At 35.7% G+C, this 22,660-nt stretch overlaps 1 protein-coding gene and 1 pseudogene across 2 annotated transcripts in view; both read right to left on the bottom strand.

Annotated features, from left to right (window-relative positions):
- FUT8 (fucosyltransferase 8) overlaps positions 1 to 22,660 on the bottom strand; it is a 294,755-nt gene that overhangs the window by 207,457 nt on the left and 64,638 nt on the right. The window lies entirely within an intron of this gene.
- LOC106005978 lies at positions 18,732 to 20,645 on the bottom strand (annotated as a pseudogene).

The following is a 22,660-nucleotide window of genomic DNA, read 5'->3' as shown; positions in this document are numbered from 1 at the left end:
TATTTTGACTAAATCTACAGCTGTAATTACAGCTGTTCCGAAGCTTTCTTGGAACTGTCTAATTACATTTTTTTAAAAATAATAACAACCAAAAGTAAGTTTAACGAACTGAAGAATGACAGGAGGACTTCATAGTTAAAAGCTATTTTTTATATAAAATTAATTTCTTATTGTTTTGGTTCTGCAACTAATAGATAAAAATTGTTATATAAGTCCAAGAAGCTTTCTCAGTTTCCTTGGGTTTTGGAATTTTTAATTTTTTTAACATTAAAAAGTACATTAGAAAGTATATAGCACTTCTTTCCTTTGGTAATTTTGCAGAAACTCTAATTTTTTTTTCTCCTTCCCCATGCCATCTATTTTGTGTAACTATGAGACCAGTTATGAGACCAGACTCTTTCCATAACCCCCACTCCCAGCACAGCAACATACTACTGGGAGAGAATTCACAACTGCCGACTTCTCCCTGAAGAGTAAAGATTTTCTGGGGTGCCTGCGTGGCTCAGCTGGTTGAGCATCCAACTCTTGGTTTTGGCTCAGGTCATGATCTCAGGGTCATGAGATGGAGCCCCACTTGGGGTTCTGTGCTGAGATTCTTTTCCTCTCCCCCTCCTTTCCCTCCCCTGCTGGTGGGCCCACTTGTGTATGCTCTCTCTCAAATACATAAAATCTTAAAAAAAAAAAAAAAAAAAAAAAAAGGAAAGACTAAAGGGTTTCAACACAACATCTAGTGTCACTTTTAAGACTTCCACCAACTCAGGGACAGACCAAAACATCTACCTCTGAAAGCCAATGGGGCTTGTGTCCACAAGATCCAGAAAACCACAGCAAACAAAGAAACAGTTCTTGGTGGGCTCCACAGACTCATTGTGGCTATGCCCCCAACCTCAGCACAGAGACAACAGACAACAATGCCCACCTACCATTCTTTCCTGAAATATGTCTATTTGAGTATCTTTTATTTTAATATTTTATTTATTTATTTGACAGAGAGAGAGAGATCACAAGTAGGCAGAGAGGCAGGAAGGGAAGCAGGCTCTCCGCCGAGTAGAGAGCCCAATGCGGGGCTCGATCCCAGGACCCTGAGAACATGACCTGAGCCAAAGGCAGAGGCTTTAACCCACTGAGCCACCCAGGTGCCCCTCTATTTGAATATCTTAAAAGGTGCAAGCTGAGGGCCAGGACTCTCATTTAACACACATGTAGGGACAGGTCTTCTCCAGAAACCAGAAAAGTCAGTGAGCACCATCTTTGCATTCCTTCTCTGCCCACCTCTCACTCACTGGTATTTTCCTGAAAGCAATTTGTGTACTCATCCAGTGCTTGGCTTTTGCAGCTGCTACCCAAAGGACATACCCCTTGATGGCCTAACTCTGGTGGCCAGAGCTTGCATTAGCAGACTCAACAGGATTGCAGCAAACAAATAATTCTATGGGGGCTATCTCCCTTGGGCTCAATGCACAAGGAGCAGACAGAAAGACCCATCTCCCAGTCATTCCCAATAAGAGACCAGTTACATACTTTAAAAGCTGCTGCCAGAACATGAGGCTTCTAATTTAGCATTCATGTACAGACAGATGTCAATCTTCCATGAAACCTGAGAAGCCAGCAGATACCATCTCTGCATTCTCCCAGGAGATCACTACAAATCACAAAGAGCTTTCTAGAAGAGCTTCTGCACACATCCGGTATTATCAGTACTATGGCTGTCACACAGGGGATGCACTCTTTGATTTCTTGGTTCTGGCAGCCTGCAGGGATTGCATTCATATATCCCGCAAAACAGTAGCAAACAAAGAAACAGTTCTTAACTGGTTAACTCCCAGGGTTTAGAACAGTGGAGACAAAAACATCCAGATCCCAATCTTTCTCTAAAACACGTCTACCTGCATACTTTAAAAGCTGCTACCTGAGGGTCTAGCTTTCACTCAGCCTGCATACATGACGATGATTGATCCTCCACTTGGGGACACAAAGATCTTGGCATACTCTTAGCTACTGAGAGACATGAAGAAGGCAGTTTGGACAATCACAAAAGGTCTGAGAGACAGCCAAGAGCTAGGGCCAGGCTGAATGATAAGATTCTTAATCTACATGAGACCATTCCATCAAGACAGGGAAATATGACTGTTTTATCTAACTCACAGAAGCCAACACTGAAAGTTAAGGAAAATGAAGAAACAGAAATATGTTACAAACAAATGAACAAGACAAAACTCCTGAAACAGATCTTAATAAAAGGGAAATAAGTGATTTACCTGATCAAGAGTAAAAAATAATGATCATAAAGATGTTCACCAAGATCAAGAGAACAATGTATGAATTAAATGAGAATTTCAAAGAAGAGATTAAAAATACAGGAAAGTACCAAACAAAACAAAGAGCTGAATAATTAAATAAGCGAACTGAAAAGTTCAACAGAGGGATTTAACAGCCGATTAGATCCGTGGAAGAAAGAATCAGCAAACTTGAAGACAGGATGTGGGATTCACCCAGTTAGAGAAGTAATGAGTAAGAAGAATGAAAAAGAGTGAATGTAGCTTCAGAGAATTATGGGACACCATAAAATATACCAATATATGTATTATGTGGTCCCAGAAGGCAAAGAAAGAGAGAAAGGAACTGAAAGCCTATTTGAATAACACTTACCACAGGAAAAGAAACAACCTACAAAATTTCAAACAAGATAAATTTAAACCAAGACTCATTATAATAGTTAAAAGTTAAAGACCAGGACAGAATCTTAAAAATAGAAAAAGAAAAATTTATTTTACATTATAGGGGATCACCATAAGATAATCAGGAAATTTTTTAGCAAAATCTGAAAAATTTTTGCAGGTGAGAAAGAAGTAGAATGAAAGTCATGAAAGAAGAAAGTACCAGCCCAAAATATTCTCCCCAACAAAGCTGTCCTTCACAGTTGTAAGAGAGTCTTCCAGGAAAGTAAAAGCTTAAGGAGTTCACTGATACTACACCAGATTTATAATAAATGTTCATATGTCTTCTTCAAGCTGCAAACTAAAGAATGCTTATTAGTAACAACAAGACAAACTAAAGAAAAAATCTCCCTGGCAAAAGTAAATACATAGTTAAATTCAGATTACTATAATTTGTAATGAAGGTGGGTAAATTACTTGTGAATCTAGTATGAAGACACAAAGAAAAAACTAGTAAAAATAACAATTTGTTATGGATACATAATTGGATACATAATTTGTTAATGGATACACAAGGCAAAATGATGTAAATAATGACATGGAAAACAAAATGTATGGGAGTAGAGTAAAAATAGAGAGTGTTAGTAGTATGCATTTGACATAAACTGCTACCAACTTAAAATACACTATTACAAGTATAAAATCTTTTATATAAGCCTCATGGTAACCACAAAGTAAAAACTACAACACATACACAAAAGATTAAGAAAGTTAAGCATACCACTATAGAAAATCACCAAATAATAAAAAAGAAATAAAAGAAGGAACAAAGGAATTACAATACAGCCAGAAAACAATTAACAAAATGACAATAATAAATCCATATCTATCAATAATTACTTTAAATGTAAGTGGACTAAGTTCTCTTATATATCTTAAGGGTATATACAGATTAAAAGTAAAGGAATGGAAAAAGACATTTTAGACAAATGGAAACCAAAAGGGAGCAAGACCAGTTATATTTATATCAGACAAAATAGCATTCAAAGCAAAAGGTCACAAGAAAGACAAAGAAGGTCACTACATAAGGATGAAGGCATCAATCCAACAAGTAGTTGTAGTATTTTTAAACATTTATCTACCCAATACAGAAGTACCTAAAATTACAAAGCAAATAATAATAGATCTGAAGAGAGAAACAGACAGCAACACAATAATTATAGAAACTTCAATACCCCACTTTCAACAATGGATTGTTCATCTAGAAAAAAATATCAATATGGTGGGGTGCCTGGGTGGCTCAGTGGGTTAAAGCCTCTGCCTTTGGCTCAGGTCTAGATCCCAGGGTTCTGGGATTGAGCCCCACATTAGACTCTCTGCTCAGCAGGGAGCCTGCTTCCACCTCTCTCTCTGCCTGCCTCTCTGCCTACTTGTGTTCTCTGTCAAATAAATAAATAAAATCTTAAAAAAAAAATCAATCTGGAAACACTTAACTTAAACTACACATTTGACCATATGGCTTCAAGAGAAATTTACATAACATTCCACTACCAAAAGCAAAAAATACTTAATTACCAATGGAACATTCTCCAGAATACATCATGTTAGGCCACAAAACAAGTCTTAATAAATTTAAGAAAAATGAAATCATATCAAGCATCTTTTCTATAGTACCAAACTAGAAATCAATTATAAGAAGTAACCTGAAAAATACACAGATATATGAAGATTAAACAACATGCTACTAATGCTGACAAATGGGTCAAAGTATAAATTCTAAAAATCTATGGGCAAATTAATATGGAAATACACAATATAAAAGCTTAAGGGCTATAGCAAAAGCACTTCCAAGAAGTAAGTTCATAGCAATTACTACCCACATTAAGAAAAAAAGAAAAAGTTCAAATAAACAGCCTAAATTTACTCAAGGAAAAAAAATTTTTTTTAAAGAACTAGAAAATAACAAACTAAACCCAAAGTCAGTTAAAAGGAAAGAAAGAAAGACCACAGATCAGAGTAGAAATAAATGAAACAGAAATTGAAAAGACAATAGAAAAAATAATGAAACTAAGAACTGGTTTTTTTAAAGATAAAATAGACAACATTTAGCTAGACTAACCAAGAAAAATGTGAAAGAACTTAAATAAAATTATGAATGAATGAGGAGACATTACAAATGGTATCACACATATATAAAGGATCATAAGGGACTATATAATTACATACAACAAATTGGACAACCTAAGAAAGGGACAAATTCCTAGAAATATACCAATCTACAAAGATGAATCATGAAGAAACAGAAAATGAGAACAGACCAATTACTAGTAAAATGATTTAATCAGTAATCAAAAACCTTCCTACAAAAAAGTCAGGACCAGATGGCTTCACTGGTAATTCTACCAAACATTTAATAAAGAATTATTATCAATCCTTTCCAAACTCTTCCAAAAACTTGAAGAGAAGGGAACAATTCCAAATTCACTTTATGAAGCCAGCATTACCCTTATAATCAAAACTAAACAAGGACACTATAAAAAGGAAACCTACTGGACAATATCCCTGATGAATATGAATGCAAAAATACTCAACAAAATATTAGTAAACAGAATTCAACAACATATTAAAAGGATCACACACCATGATCAAGAGGGTTTTATCCCTGGGATGCAAAGATGGTTCAATATAGGCAAATCAGTAAATGTAATACCACACATAAAATGAAGAATAAAAATCATATAGGAGTACACTTGGATGCTCAGATAAACATCCAACTCTTGATTTTGGTTCAGGTTATGATCTCAGGGTTGTGAGATCAAGCCCACACCAAGCTCTTACACTAGATTCTCTCTCTCCCTCTACCCCTCTCCACCCCACCCTACCCCCAAAAAATCAAATTATCATTTCTAAAGATGAAGAAAACATTTAATGAAATTCAACATTCTTTCATGATTAAGAATTCTCAACAAAAACCTCAACATAATAAAGGTCACATATGACAAGCCCACAACTAATGTCATCCTCAACAGTAAAAAGCTGAAAGTTTTCCCTCTAAGATCAGGAACAAAACAAGGATGCTCACTCTCACCACTTTCATTTCACACAGTACTGGAAATCCTAGCCAGAGGCATTAGGCAAGAAAAAGAAATAAGAATTCCAAATTGGAAAGGAGTTAGTAAAACTTACTATTTGCAGAGGACATATTATATACAGAAAATACTAAGACTCCACCAAAAAGTTGTTAGAACCAATCAACAAATTCAGCAAAGATGCATGATACAAAATCAATATACAAATATCAGTTATGTTTATATATACTAACAACAACAAGTTGTTATAAACAAGTTGCGTTTATATATACTAACAACAAACTAGCAGAAAGAATAATTAAGAAAACCCCATTCGCAACTACATAAAAAAAAATACTTAGGAATAAATTTAGCAAAGTAAAAGATTTGTGCATGAAAACTATAAGACACTGATGAAAGAAACTGAAAAAGACACAAATAAATGGAGATCACAAATAAATCTGTGCTCACAGATTAGAAGAATATTGTTAAAATGTCCAAACACCCTAAGACAATGTACAAATTCAATGTAATCTCTTTCAAAATACCAATGGCATTTTCTCAGAACTAAAACCAATAATCCTAAAATTTGTAATCAACCACAAAAGCCCCCAAATAGCCATAGGAATCTTGAGAGAGACCAAAGCTAGAGGCCTCACACTTCCTAATTTTAAAGTACACTATAAAGCTAGAGTAAACAACACTGGCATTAAAACAGATATACAAATCAATGAAACAAAAAAGAGAGCTCAGAAATAAACTCATGCATATATGGTTAATAAACTCTCATTATATGGCCAATTAATATTTTTCAAGCCAAGAATATACAATGGGAAAAGGATAGTCTCTTCAAGAAATGGTGCTGGGAAAACTGGACAACCACAATCAAAAGAATGAAACTGGGCCCCTATCTTACAACACAGACAAAAATCAACTCAAAATGACCTGAAATGATAAAACTTCTAGAAGTTAACATAAGGGGTTAAGCTCTTTGATATCAATCTTCAATGATTTTTTTTCAATTTCAAAACACAAAAAGTAAAGGGGATGAAAACACAATAAACAAATGGGACAATATCAAACTAAAAAGCTTTTGGGCAGCCGAGAACAGTAGCAGCTCTTTCAGCCCCACTGTGCTTCAATAATACCTCCAATAATACCTCCATTTTAAAGAAAGAAAGAAAAAAAAAAAAAAAGCTTCTGTACACCAAGGGATATCATCAACAAAATGAAGAGAAAACCTACAGAATGGGACAAAATGTTTTCAAACCATATACTTGATAAGGGCTTAATACCCAAAATATACAAAGAACTCATACTATCTGAATATCAATTAATCAATTGATAAATAAATCTGATTTAAAAACTGACATTTTTCCATAGAAGATCTATAAATGGCTATTAGGTATGTGAAAAGGTGGCTCAGCATTACTAGATATCACCAAATATGCAGTTTTGCAAATCAAAACTATGAGATATAACCTCACACCTGTTAGAATGGCTATCACAGAAAAAGAAATGTAATTAACAAGTGTTGGTGAGGGTTTGAACAAAAGGGAACCCCTGTTCACCGCTGGTAGCAATGTAAACTGATTCAGCATACTTTGGAGAACGTATGGAGCTTTCCTCAAAATATCAAAAACAGAATTACCCAAATGATCTAGACATCCCTCTTCTCAGTATACACCCTAAGAGAATAGAAACAAGATCAGGACATTCCCAGGTTCACTGCAATATTATTCACAATAGCGGAGATATGGAAACAACCTAAGTATCCATCCACAGATGAATAGATATATTATGTGGGGTGTATATGTATATATGTATGTGTATGTATGTGTTTGTGTATGTATAATACATATATGTGTATATATGCAATATTATTCAGCCATGAGAAAAAGAAATTCTGCATTCCAACAATATGAATAAATCTCAAGAGTATTATACTAAGTGAAATAAGACAGACAGAGAAAATACTGTATGCTATCACTTACACATAGAATCTACCAAAAAAAAAAAAAAAATCCAACTCATATTAACAGAGGGTAGAAGTGTCTGGGACTGGGTGGTGTGGGAAATAGGGAGAGCTTGGTAAAGGAGTGCAGATTCGGGGCACTTGGGTGGCTTAGTTTTTAAGTGTCTGCCTTAGGCTCAGGTCATGATCTCAGGGTCCTGGGACAGAGCCCCATACTGGGCTCCCTGCTTGGCAGGGAGTTTGCTTCTCCCAGTGCCCCTCCTGCTTGTACTCTCTCTATCTCTCTCTCTCAAATAAATAGATAAAATATTTTTTCTAAAGAGCAAATGAAGCTATTTTCTTTAGAAGAAATAAAGGATGAAGACTTCCAGAGTTCCTAAGATGAAAAGATATAAAGGCTATAAACGATACTTCTCAGAAAATTAAAGAAAGCTAAGATAGTAACATTGGTATCATATCACCAAATGTTACAAATGGAGGAGAATGAGATATAAGAAGCACAGTAATACATGAGGTAGAAAAGATTCTCACTGGTGACTTACTATTTAGTTGTAGATAAATCTTATCTTTAACTTCCTCTATCAAAAAAAGAAAGCCACATTATGGAAATATTTTGATATTTTGCAAACAAAAAAACATAACTTTCTCATAATTTACGGGAAAGTGCTTAACTATACATGACAATACTAAAATATTGATTATATCTGACACATTTACCTTGAGAGGTTCACAGTAAATCAAATATATTTTTTACAGTTATGGTAAGTACATCCATGTAGAAATAGCAGATATGCCATTCTTCATATATTTTTTTCCCACTCAAGCTATTTTGAAAAGTACAGGCCTATGGTAAGCTTGATTAGGAAAAAAAAATAATAAATTTGCCTCCTCTTCTATATTCTGAAAAATTAGAACGAAATGTCACAATAATCCTAAATATGGTGGCCAAATATTCATACTTTCTGAATGTTTGAATAGGTTAAAGTCTTCCTTGGATGCTAACTAAGGCAACCTTGTATTTAAATTAAAAGCTAAGTAAGCATTACAAAAGGAACACAGGAAGCCACAAAGCGAGAGGCAAATTTATCAGATAATAAAAGGACTTAGTATTCAAAGAGGACAAGGATAATTTAATTCCAAAGCACAGATTATATTTACAGTAGAATGGATTCACCTACAGTCAGAAAGTACCTCATAAAGGCAAAGAAATCACCTAAAGCACCAAACTCAGGAATGAACAATGTTAAGTACCAGCTGCCAGAAACCAGTAATGCATTAAATAGATACAAGGGAAGAGATGATCCATTTAGTCACAAGCGGAGCTCTCTGAAAGCACAGGTAGGCTTTGGAAGGTTAGATGCAAATACCAATGTTCACAAACCCAGCTATCAAAAATAATTTCATTTGACTTCTACTAGAATCATCACAGAAAGATAAGGCAAAATAAAAAGAAAAAATCAATTGCAATTTAAGTTTAAGCTGTGTCATCATCTAAAATAGCTGCTGCAAAATCCTACTTCAATCTCCCTTCCAGCCATTTGGTGAAGCTTTTTGTTATCATACATTACCATTTTCTCTATTGCAGAACATCTACATAATGTAATCCAAAACACAACACAAAGAAGGCTGGAAACAAAGACTAAGGGAACTTTCTAGTTCTACAAAATACTTAATTCCTTGTTTATAGTTTCTTAAAGATAATACCTCTGAGACCAAGAGCTAGAAAGGGTCTAAAATCAAGGGTCTAAAATCATGACGAAGATAAAGGGCCCTTATACTAGTCGTGGGGGTGCAGGGAGAGAAGACTGGAAGAGCCAATGATAGAAAAACCTACTGTGCAGACACTAAAAGCCAGAGAACTTTGCACTGATTCTCTCATGTCTTTGACCCTCACAGCTGCTTCTCCTCAAACTTCTTGAAAAAAATCTGCCCAACAGCTACTAATCTACAAGATCAATTCTCTGAGAGTCATCCTTGACCAACTATTCCCCCAAACTAATTGAACTATGTCTAACCCCTCCTGCTAATACCCTAGAAATTCTGCCATCCTTCCTCAAATTAGAACTCTCCTTCAGAACATCTTCTAATATAATCTTATGCTCACAGTGCTCTGATTAATTTTCTTTCAAAGTATGAGAAGTTCTAGGAGGTCAACACAGCAGGAACTCGTTTCAGTTTTTATTTTCTTGATGGGTTTCAAGCTAACTGTGGGCCCTACTTCTGTGTTTACATATAATCACCAGGGAAATAGGCAACAGAAAAGTAATGCTTCTATTGGCCATTTAAAAAAATAATAAAGACAAAGACAAACTATTAAGCACCTAACTATACTGCTATGCACTTTTATGTAACTGATTCTATTTAATCTTCATTACAACCCTTGGGATATTTTTATGTTCCTTCTACAGATGAGAAATTAGAAACTTAGTTTAAGAAACTTACTGAGTTAGCAAGTGGAAAATACAGGATTTAAACCCAATTATCCCAGGGCAATCCTTTCCACTTCACCAAAGTCACCAGCTACATTGCCTTAACTCCAATTATTATCTATAAGAAACAATTGCATACTTTCTGAGCCCCTTGTGTTCTGTTAGGTCTACTTATTTGCTTTTTTCAATCTTTAAGTAAGCCTCTATGCTTTAAGTTTTTCTTCTTGTAATTCATCTATTGTTTTCACTTCTTCTTAAACACTTACCAAAGACCCTTATGTATCTGTATCCTATAGCTGTTTCCCTTCAATAATGTTAAATATAAATTTAGGGTTAAAACAATTGTACTCACAAAATTTCTTTAGTAGGTATGTATTTTAGGGCTGCTTCTCAGACTTTTCTGTTTTTTTTTTTTTTTACATCACAGCTCAATAATTAGACTCCATTAGCATTATTGTAATTTATATTTTAACCAATTAGAGATGATATTGCACATAAAATATTTTTAAAACCCAGGTATTATAGATGCAGATTAATTGGCTTTTTTTAGGGAAGGAGGTCATTTTTGGGGGAAAAAAAAAGTACTAACAAAACCATAGATAACAACAGATGTTTGCACCACCTAGAGCTAAATAAAACATAAATAAATAGTAACTCTCATCTCAATAGACACACACAAAAAAACTTTTGACAAAATCTAATATCCATTCCTGATTTGAAAAGTCTCTGCAAACTAGGAATAGAAATGAACTTAATCAACTAATAATAATGGGTATCTGTGAAAAATCTACAATTAACATCATACTTAATTATGAAAGAATGGATATTCTCCTGCTAAGATTAGAAGCAAGACTAGAATGTCCTGTCACCATTTCTCTTCAACATTATATCAGAGAGTTTAACCAATGAGGTCAAGCAAGAAAAAGAAATAAGAGGAACACAAATTGGAATGAAAGGAGTAAAACTCTCTTAATTCACATTAGAAATGACTATGTAGAAAATCCGATGGAATCTACCAAACAAACAAAAAAACTATTAGAACTAAAAAAATAAATTTAGCAAGGTTAAAGCCATAAAAATCAACTGCATTTTTATATATTAGCAATGAAAAACTGGAAAGTGGAATTTAAAAAGAATGCTATTTATAAGAGCATAAAAAATATAACACATTTAGGGATAATCTGGAAAAGAGCTGTATAAAAAAAACCATGAAACACTACTAAAAGAGATTAAAATTCTAGAGGCAACTGGGTAGCTCAGTTGGTTGAATGTCCCAACTGTTGGTTTCAGCTCAGGGTCACAAGATCAAGCTCACAACAGGATCCAAGATTAGCGTGGAGTCTGCTTAAGATTCTTTCCCTCAAGATACCTGGGTGGTTCAGTCAGTTAAGCATTTGCCTTCAGCTTGGGTCATGATCCCAGGGTCCTGGGACAGATTTCCCCACTGGGCTCCTTGCAGGGCAGGGAGCCTGCTTCTCCTTCTGCCTGCCACTCTCCGTGCTTGTACACACACTCTCTCTCTGACAAATAAATAAAATCTTTAACAACAACAAAGATTCTTTCCCTCTTGCTCCCCCTCTGCTTGTCCCCCCATGCATGCACACTCTCTCTAATAAATCAACAAATAAATGAAATCTTAAAAAAAAAAAAAACCTGAAAATCTAAATAAAAGGTGATACTTTATTCATGAATCAAAAAACCCAATACAACTGAGGCCAATTCTCCCCAAATTTATCTATAGATCCCAGTGTAATTCCCCCAGATTTATGAATAAATTCAGTGAAAATCTCAGTAGGCTTTTTTTTTTTTTTTAGACATTTAGAAACCGCTTCTAAAATTCACATGGAAATATAAAAAAACCTAGAAGGGGTTGCATCATTCTAGATAGAATCAGGCAAGAGAAGCCACACAGAAATTTGAAAAGGAAAAGTATAAAGAATCATTAACTATAACAGGGGCTGGTAAAAGAACAATTAACTAGTGAGAAGCACAGAAAATACTAAAGAATATAAAAGCAGCTAGTATCTCCTAGGGCTGAGACAGGCATGCCTAAGCAAGAGCTTCCTCCAACTCCCTATACGTTCCAGGCCTGAGGTCAGACCATGTTGGAGAAGGCACAGTCCTAGGTCACTGAATTTGACAGATAAATTGTTCTGGTGCCATGCCAACAGAATTTGCTGGAAATCTGCCTTGTGCAACTTGCCAGAAATCTGCTCATAGGGGTCTAGGAAAAGCTATTCATCTGGAAGTATCCTATGAAGCCATTCTGCTACATACCCATTGAGAGGTACAAAGAGAAGCTAACCTTGGGTCTCTGGCTGCTGGGTTACTGCTATCCTCTGAGCTCTGTAGAAGCTTAGTGCTGGTGAAGTCACACATGTGGCAAGAACCATACACTAAGGAAGCCATGTGGGTTGATTCTAAAGAAACTGATTGTGATACTGGAGCCTATCAAGCAAGCACACAAAAAGCAAGAAGCAAAACTCTTTCCTCTTAGAATGCGTCTGTAGCACTCTATATTGACAAAGCTTAACACTGTGAAAGCTGGCAAAAGAGAAATACTAAAAGGGCCAGATCCATTTTCACTGAACAAGCATAAAGGGTGAATCTGGAACTGAGAGGCAATAAATGAATAACCAGCACAACAGCCAAAATAGCACTGAAAAAGAACAAACTTAGATGAGCAACACAACTTGGTTTCATGACTTCTTAATAATACCACAGTAATCCAACCAGTAGCATTGAAACAGACAAATCAGTGGAATAAGGAAATCAGAAATAAACTCACACATATATGATCAACTGATTTTTGACAGAAAGTGTAGAGACAACAAATCGCTATCCAAAAATTAAACCCTTTTCCAATTTTCACTTTACATAAAAAACAATTCAAAATGCATCATAGTACTAATCATAAAACCTAAGACCATGGGGAACCTGGGTGGCTCAGTGGGTTGAGCATCCAACTCTTGATTTTGGCTCTGGTCATGATCTCAGGGTCCAGGGGTTGTTGAGTCCCTTGTCAGGCTTCCTGATCAGCAGGGAGTCTGCTTGTCTCCCTCTGCCCCTGTCCCTGCTTGTGCTCGCTCTCTCTCTCGCTCTCTCTAAAATAAATAAATCTTAAAAAAAAAAAAAAACTATTTCCAAAACAAAAATCCTAAAACCATAAAACTTCCAGAAACTATTCTAGGAGAAAGCCCTTATAACCTTGCATTAGGTAAAAATATCTTAGATACAAAAACATGATGGATATAAGAATTAATTGATAGCTTGAGCTTTCATCAAAATTAAAAATTATTACTCCTCAAAAGATACTGTTAAAAGTATGAAAAGACAAGCCACAATCCAGGAAAAAAATCTTTGCAAAGTACAAAATCAAAAATATAGAAGAAGCATTCAAAACTCAAAAAAAAAAAAAAGAAAAGAAAGAAAGAAAGAAAAAAGCATCCAAAACTTGATAATGAGAAAACCCAATTTTTTAAAAAAAGTAAGATGTGAGCAGACATTTTACCCAAAAAAAATATAAAAATGGTAAATAAACACAAAAAATGATACTCAATATCATTAGTCATTAGAGAAGTGGAAATTAAAACACAAGGAGATAGTACTATACACCTAACAGAATGACTAAAGTTAAAAGGAATAACCCATACCAAATATTGATAAGATATAGATAAACTGCCAGCAAGAACAAAAAAATCATATAGCCACATTGGAAAACAATCTGGAAATTTCCTAAAAATTTACACAGACACCTACTATATAATCCAGTCATTCCACACTTATGTATTTACCTAAGAGTAATGAAAATATATGTCCATACAAAAACTTGTATATTAATGTTCATGGCAGCTTTACTTACAGAAACTAATAACTAGGAAGAACCAAAATTGTCCATCAACAGGTAAGTGGATAAACAAACTTAGGTATTATCCATATGTATCACTTATGGACACATACATAGAGACCCCAGCTGTGAAGGAATCTTTCAATATATGTTTTGTGGTAACAAAATTCCTTTAACTATTCCTTTAACATAAGCACTATGCTAAGCTTTTTCAGTAGAGGGCACTCAAGGGACACTGAAGTAAAAAGAGGCTCTCCACCAGTTTACAGCAGGGACTTGGTGAGTATTGTTGGACAAGTGGGTGAGGACTTCTAGTGGAGTGCAGTCCCAGTCACTTAGTCAAAATCCTCCTGCAACCCTGAAACCTCAGTCTGATAATAAGCTGTCAAATCCCTCTGAACATGGAAACTGGAGCCCCGGGGCACTCTGAAGGACTCTTGCCAGTGCCAGCACCTCCACTCCCTCTGTGAGACCCCCATTCAGACTGAATGCAGTTGTCTGTGACCAGATGAACACACACCCCTTACATAGAGTTCCTAAATCCTTTGGAACTTCTTAATGAGAACATCTTTCATTCTAATGAGGCTACTCCTGGTAGGTTCCCGGATAGCTTCAATATTTGAATATTTGAATATTCAATATTCAATCTGTTCACCAGAAAGACCAAACACAGATCATAAGCTTGTAACTTCCAGCTCCATGCCCTATCCTCCAGGGATGAGACAGAGGCTAGACATTGACTTAATAACTAATCATGTCCCTAAACTATGGGGCCTACAGATTGTCCAAGTTGGTAAACACATCCATGTGCCAGGAGAGTGGCACACTCTACTCTGTGTGCTCAGGATCCTTCTGGACCTCATCCTATGTATCTCTTCATCTTGTTGTTCTTCATTATCTTTAATTATATCCTTTGTAATGAGATGATCAATGTAAGTGTTTCTGAGTTCTGTGAGCCATAATAGCCAATTATCAAATCTGAGGAGGAAGTCATGGGATCCCGCCAATTTGTAGCCAAGTCAGAGAGAAGTGTGCATAACCTGGGCACTCACTACACCCAACTGACATCTGACATTAAGGGTAGTCTTGTGGAACTGGGTCCTTAACCTCTGGAGTCTATGCTCTATGCTAATTATTTGGTTGGTATTCCCCAAAAATTAAAAACTGCTTGGTGTAGAAAACCCACAAATCTGGTTTCAGAAGTGTTTTGAGTACTGGAAATGAGTTTTCTTTTACAGGGCCAGATACTAAGTGGCACAAGCAACACAAAGATAAAAGGTCCCTATAATTAAGGGATTTCTGTTCTATCATGTTTATACATAAGCAAGAAATCAAAATAAATAGTTGTGTTAGACAGCATTATTAATGGCATTATTTCAGACTGATTCCAGTAACAACCAGAACCAAACATAATGATTGGTTTTCCGAATGATAGTAGCAAAATACTTCCTTTGTTCATAAGAAAATTTTACATCCAATTCCTCCACTGTCAAACTGAAAAGGACCATTCCTAAAAGATATAATTTATGAGAGAACAGATGGAAATATGTACAAAGAATACTGCAGATCTGTGATAGATTTAACATTTCTGTATTTGTTAATATTTAACAAATCTGTACTAGGCTCAATAACTAAAATCACACCGCCCTTTTGAACACCAATTCTTGTTTTTAGTCATTGCCTTCTAGCCCTATCATTCAACGTACAGATGATCAAAATGAAGAACCTTAGGTATGTGAAACAACAGATATCAAAAACAGGCAATTTGAAGAAAAGGAAAGGAGTGGAGAGTAGAAGAGAGGAGAGGGGAAGGGAGGGGAGGGGAGGGGAGGAGAGAAGGGGAGGGGCTGGGAGACCAGGCAGAGGGAGTGGGAGATGGGAGGGGAGGGGAAAGGGGAAGGAAAAGGAGAGGGAAGAAAAAGCGAAGGGAGGGAAAGGAAAGAAAAGAAAGAGGGAGGAAGGAAGGAAGAAAGCGGGGAGAGAGAGAAAGAAAGGGAGGGAGGGAGAAAGAGGGAAAGAGAGAGGGAGGGAGGGACAGAGGGACAGAGGAAAAGGGAAGAAAAAAACGCCTATCGAAAAATTTTTTAAAATGCTGACTCTCACTCATAAGTAAAGAAATACAAGCAAAAATAAGAGATCTTTTAATCAACTGAGAAATATTAAAAATTCAATAATACCCAGTGTAGAGAAAATGGAGGAAAAGTTGATAAATTGGTACAAACTTTCTGAAGGAAATTTTTCCTTTGAATCAAAAATCTAAAAAATAATTCAATCTTTGGAGCCAACAATTCTATCTCAAGGAGTTTAAACTAAGGAATGTATACAAAGGATTTTATTAATACAGATGGTTTATAATATATATGCCTTGGATATCTGTATCTTTAAAAAGCTCAAAAAATAAATAAATAAATAAATAAAAACTCCTCAGAGAATTCTTTTTTTTTTTTTTAAAGATTTTATTTCTTTATTTGACAGAGAGAGAGAAAGCACAAGCAGGGGGACAGGCAGAGGGAGAGAGAGAAGCAGGGAGATCAGGCTCCCTGCTCTGACATAGGGCTCAATCCCAGAACCCCGGGATCATGATATGAGCCAAAGGCAGAGGGCAGACACATAACTGAGTGAGCCACCCAGGTGTCCCTCCTCAGGGAATTCTTATGATCATCTAATCTGGGGAAACATGCACTAGAAAATGAAATCTATGTATTAAAAGAACTAACATCTAATCAGCAACTTCTGTAAGCCCAGCATTATAGTGACAAAATCATTATCATGTTTAACCAAAACACATTAGGAGCTAAAGGCCTGTTTTGAAAGCTCCACATTCCTAAAATACTGATCATAAAAGCCTTAACAGGAATTTTCACAGTTCTATTCATTACTTCACTTAACAAGATTAATGTTCCGTGTTACTGAACAAGGGCAATTTCCAGTTACTATATCAAAATTTCCCATTAAATTACATTACAAAATGCAAGCTAGTCTCAAAATTAGATAAAAATGACATTTTAGGGGTGCCTGGGTGGCTCAGTTGGTTAAGCAAATGCCTTCTGCTCAGGTCATGATCCTGGAGTCCCTGGATCAAGTCCCACATGGGGCTCCCTGCTCGGCTGGGAGTCTGCTCCCTCTGAGCTCTCCCCTCTCCTGGTCTCCCTCTCTCTCTCATTCTCTCTTTCTCTCTCTCAAATAAATAAATAAAATCTTTTTAAAAATGGCATTTTAAAACAGAATAACAAAAATTATTGGACTGTCCATGATATAACAGAATAAAATAAATTTCGTAATATAAATGTCTTACCAAAAATATTAAGAATCTTACCTTAAAAATTGTAATTACCTAGATCATTAAAATCTATAAGAGAAAATGTCTGTATCAGGCATATCTGCAAGAAGGAAATGTTCTATATCTAAACTGCCCAATAAAAAAAACCACTAGCCACATGTGGCTAAGAGCACTTAAAATATCGCTACTGAGACCAAAGGGGAGGCATACTAACATATTTAAGCTTACTCATACAATTTTAACATGTATTAAAGTGAGAGGAGTGTATCTTTGGGGTTAAAAAAAAAAAAGGTCTCAGTGAAATAAAAGCCTAGTAAGAAAATCTAGATTAAATTATTTTCATATTTACATTAGAAAAGACAACTTAATCCACCTCTTTCATTCCATGAAGATACAAGCAAAGGCAACTCTGAATATCTTCATGTCAGCAAGATTAAGTAATTTTTCAATGTTACCAACACAAAAAAAAAAAGTTTGAAATCACTAACAGCAAAGAGAAAAGCATTGATGGCTCATTCCTAATCCCTTCAATCAATCATTATAACTTTACATCACTAAGTAATACAGATTTCTTTAGCAGAAATACAGATTTCTTTAATATAGACTAAACCCTTTGGAATTTTAGTTAAAATAACTTCACTAAGAAAATAAATATAAGACTTTCCATCTATTAGTACACTGGTCAGAGAGATTCAAATTTCAGCTACCAGAACTTAAAATACTAGAGAAGCTTGCCCTCTGCCTTTTATGGAAAAAAAGGGAGGAGGGAATCCAGCTATAGATAAGAATAACGCAGAAAATAATCCAAACCATATTCTCAACAAGGGCCAAAGGAACAAATTCTGATCCTTCACCCTAAAAGGTTAAGAGAAACTCAAAGAAAAATGATACAGGAGCAGCTATGGCTAAAACCCATGGCAACACCTCCAAAAATGTCTGAAGTCCATTCTCTACAATTTACTACCTACAGATTAATTCACCTTTTTCAAGAAAAAATTTTTGCAAAGAATACTAATTACCAGAACTACACTGAGCACTGGGGATAGCCCTGAACGTAAACTTAGTCTTAACGACAGTCTATGATAGGTCCAATGTAGTCCAATTCAAAAGTAGGTTGAAGATAGTACTTCTGGATTCCTCCATCTAACATCTAGTTTTGGCTGAGAACATTTAGCCTCAGACTGCCTGCTTTGTCAATACCTAGTCTACTTACAACCCAATTTTATTCTTTTTCTCTTTCAGATTCTAAAATAAATGTCTATTTCAGAGATTCTGTTTTGATCCTTTTTTTAATGTTTTTTTTTAAGATTATTTATTTATTTATTTGACAGACAGAGATCACAAGTAGGCAGACAGGCAAGCAGAGAGAGAGGGGAAAGCAGGCTCCCCACCAAGCAGAGAGCCCTTATGTGGGGCTTCATTCCAGGACCCTGGGATCATAACCAGAGCCGAAGGCAGAGGCTTTAACCCACTGAGCCACTCAGGTGCCCCCAGGCTCCCATTTTTAATGGTTTTTATAAACACTTTGCTTATTTTAATGAAGCTGGTACAGACAATTTCCATTTAAAACCTATATCCCAGGCCAAAAAGTACAAATAAAATTAAAAAGAGCTGTGTTCTGTTATATACACTTCTGCATGAGTAACTGTTAACTGCTAATTACATTAGAACTTTTCTGGATTTTCTGACAAGACGTCTTTTATCTTAAAATGCTTTCTCCTCAGTAAAGCCATCTTTGGAGTTAGTCATTACTCTCACCATCTCTATCATCTCAACTCCAGCCTGATACTTCTCTTCTTTTGGTCCAGACCCACAAATTTTTAAAGTAGCTTCAGATTAAAGAAAGGTCATTTTTCCACAGTTCAGTTCTCTGAAAAACTTCCATTTCCCACTGAAAATCATAGTCTAGGAATAAAGCAATCACATGCTAGAATTTCCCGGGCCAACTGGAAACTCATGAATACTCACATTGCCTGTGAATGCAATGTTGGAAAAGGTGGTGTCTCTGTGCACACATGTAACTTTTTAAAAGGAGAAGGCAATATGAAGGGGGCTTAGGTTTCATCACTGAAGCTCAGCATAATAAAAACAAGTGATAATGAATAACAAGCACTAGAATTCAAATTACCAGATGTTTTAAAGATTTTCAATTCCATTTTTAACATTGCATTACAAAAGAACTATTTTTAAAAATAAAAAAAGGATTGAGAGTAAAGAAAAAAACAAAAAGAATCTCTAAATTGTTGAATGACCCCGTTCATTCCTGATAAGCTTCAATCACTTCTTCCATTCCCAGTTCTTTTGCAGTGTGATCATCAGCAACTCTCTGACCTTCAAAAAGAAACCTGAGTGAATTCATTGGAACTGCCTGTCTCTGACAGCATGATTCTTTGAGTTTCTAGAGATGTGTTGTCATTTTCACTTTGAAGCGAATCTCAATGCTATCCTGTCCAAGGACTGTGAGTTTACTGTATTCTCCTTCCTTCTTATATGACCCCAAGTCCTCAGCTGACAGTTTTGCCTCCTGGGAGGACATGATGAAGGAGGCTTCACCAATGGGTCTCTGCACAGTAGTGGCTTCGGGTAGGCAGAATCTCAGTCTGGATTTACAAATCCATCTCTCTTTCCCAGAGCACAACACCGCAGATGGAGGTACTTCTGCCAGGCACTGCATCACTCTACTTTGACTTTTTAACTTTTGGAGATTTCATAATATTCAAGCTTTTCAAAAATTTTATTTGTATTTTTGTTATAAACATTATCACTTTACCAAAAGTTCTCTTGTATTCTCAATTTAATTATTACAATTTATATTTTCCTTTAACAGATTACAATGATGAATACTGGCAAGCCTTAAAACTAATGAGTTCTTAATTCTTCATTTTAAAAATGTTGAAATGTATCCCTTTATTATGAAAATATACTTTCCCAGCATCATCTTTATGAAAATTAATAACTTAAAGTTACTTATATGTTATTCAAATCTGAATCTTGACACTCCTCCCCTCTAAAAGAAAGAGAGAAGAAAGAAAAGAGAAAATCTCCCATTCATCAAGTATTTGTTGACCACCTACCATGTGTCACCTGCTATTTTAGGTGCTCAGGATATCTCCTGAAGGGCTGGCAGAAAGGGCTGGCTTAGTGTCCCGACCCCTGGCTCCATTCCATGTACCAGAATCCTGCTCTGGTACATGTACCCCCTCCTTTGCAGGAAACAGGACTAGCCCAACTCTGCTCTGGCCCACAGAGCAGAAGCTGCTCTGTGAACATGAAAAGGAGGCAACAGTTTTCCTGATTTTAGTCATATATATATATATATAAAGAGTAACAAAAAAAAGTATATACTTCAGTAGAAAAACCTTTATATTTAGGATTAATTTTTTTTTTTAAAGATTATTTATTTATTTATTTGACAGAGAGAAATCACAAGTAGATGGAGAGGCAGGCAGAGAGAGAGAGGGAAGCAGGCTCTCCGCTGAGCAGAGAGCCCGATGCGGGACTCGATCCCAGGACTCTGAGATCATGACCTGAGCCGAAGGCAGCGGCTTAACCCACTGAGCCACCCAGGCGCCCAGGATTAATTTTTATTTGAAATAAATTTAATCATAAGAACTCAATCATATTACTATACATATAATAATACTTATCAAAAAAAAAGAAAAACATAGGATAACCCCTCATAACTAGAACTTGAATTATCAGAAGACTTCTTTGAAAATGCAGATAATTTTATTAAGTTTCTGTGAAATAATCACTTTTTTAAATCAATCTTGAAAAGCCTTCTAAAAATTGATATACTCTCCCATCTTAAAACTATAAAGAACTTAAAAAGAAAAAACTATAGGTGTGGCTGGCTGGTTCCATCAGTAGGGCATGTGACTCTCAATCCCAGGGTTGTGAGTTTAAGCCCCATGTCAGACAGTAATAGTGACTACTATTAAAAAATAATTGAAAAAAAAAAAGAACTTAAAAGTGGTTCCTAGTAATAATAAGCATTATTCAGTAGTATTAGGAGTGGAAGGAAGAGGACAAGGGTTAATAGCATTAGAACACTGTACTAATAGCAGTAATAATAGTGATGATAGAAGTAGTTACAGGAGCAGTAGTGGTAGTATAGTAGTATTTATTAGTATTACGAGTAAATATAATATACCAAGGAAAATATAATTTTGCTTTATTGATCCTGAACCATGCAAAATCTGAGAGTCCTTATTAAGAGTAGTAATTCTAACTTGTACACATATGTAACTAAATGCTATGGAAGATTATAACTTAACCAATCAAGTCAAGGGTTAAAGAAAACTTAGAGACCAGGTACTGGAAGTTTAGCTTTAAAAGTATCTCTGCTTTCAACTCAACTGTCATCTCCATCCAGCACCATTCTCCAACTCTCTCATTCTCCACTCTCTCCCTACTCTCACAAAGCACATTTTTTAAGAGCACAATTCCCCACTTGTCACAGTTACAGAGATTTCTGTCTTTCCTCTGGACTTTTGCCTCTTAAGACTTAATTCATGTCATATGTTGTGGCTGCCTCAGCCATTCAGCACAGTATCTGAATCAAAAGTTTAAAATAGAGCAACTGATTCTACTTAAAAAAACATTTAATCATCTAACAATGAAAATTTACTAAAGGCAGCTTAGAAGCTACTGTATTTTGTGTATAAAGAATTAAGGTATACAGAAATTCAAAACAAATAATGTATTCTGGACCACAGTCCTATCTGATTTGAGTGAGGTCTTAATTATCAGTATTTTCAGGAAGGAATTTCCACTATTAAATCTACTTTCAAAGCCACCCATTTACTAAAGAGTCTGAGTATCCCCTCTGTAAACCTTCTCATTACCTTCTAGGCACAATTTATTATTCCTCCCTGTGTACTACTACTGAATTTTACAAATATGCCAATTATATTTGCCACACTAAGCAAACCAGGACTAAATTTCACACAACTCAACACATTTCACACATTATAGACTAATAGCCTTAAACTACCTTTAGGACACCAAATTCAGTCTCTTAGACATCATCTTATTAATGATCGTGGTTACTGCATGAAGCTCTGGTAGCTCACAATGCCAAGGAGTAGAAGAAGTATGAAGCCAGGCCTTCCTGAAGTTGAGGTAAACATTTGTTATTATCCTGGCCTACGGTGGAAAAAAAAATTAACTCTTCCTACCTCATTTCCCAGTCCTTCTACAGACAAAGCCTTGGCCACATATACATAAAAGTTGGGACAGCTAAGGACTAAGGAGTGACTGAAGCTGTCACTCTAAAGTCCTGCAGAATAGGTGTCCTCTTGTCTGGCCTACTCCTTCCCAGGCCTATCTCCAACAGTCCGTGATTCTCCCTTGGGACAGTGCAGAGCTATAGGTATTGCTGGGTTGCAAAAAGATACCCCGG

This window comes from Mustela putorius, unplaced genomic scaffold, assembly GCF_011764305.1.
Source record: "Mustela putorius furo isolate JIRA1106 unplaced genomic scaffold, ASM1176430v1.1 tig00000129_pilon_pilon_pilon, whole genome shotgun sequence".
Lineage (NCBI taxonomy): Eukaryota > Metazoa > Chordata > Mammalia > Carnivora > Mustelidae > Mustela > Mustela putorius.
Note: the sequence above shows the minus strand (reverse complement) of the source record. Positions and strands in the feature narration are given on the sequence as shown.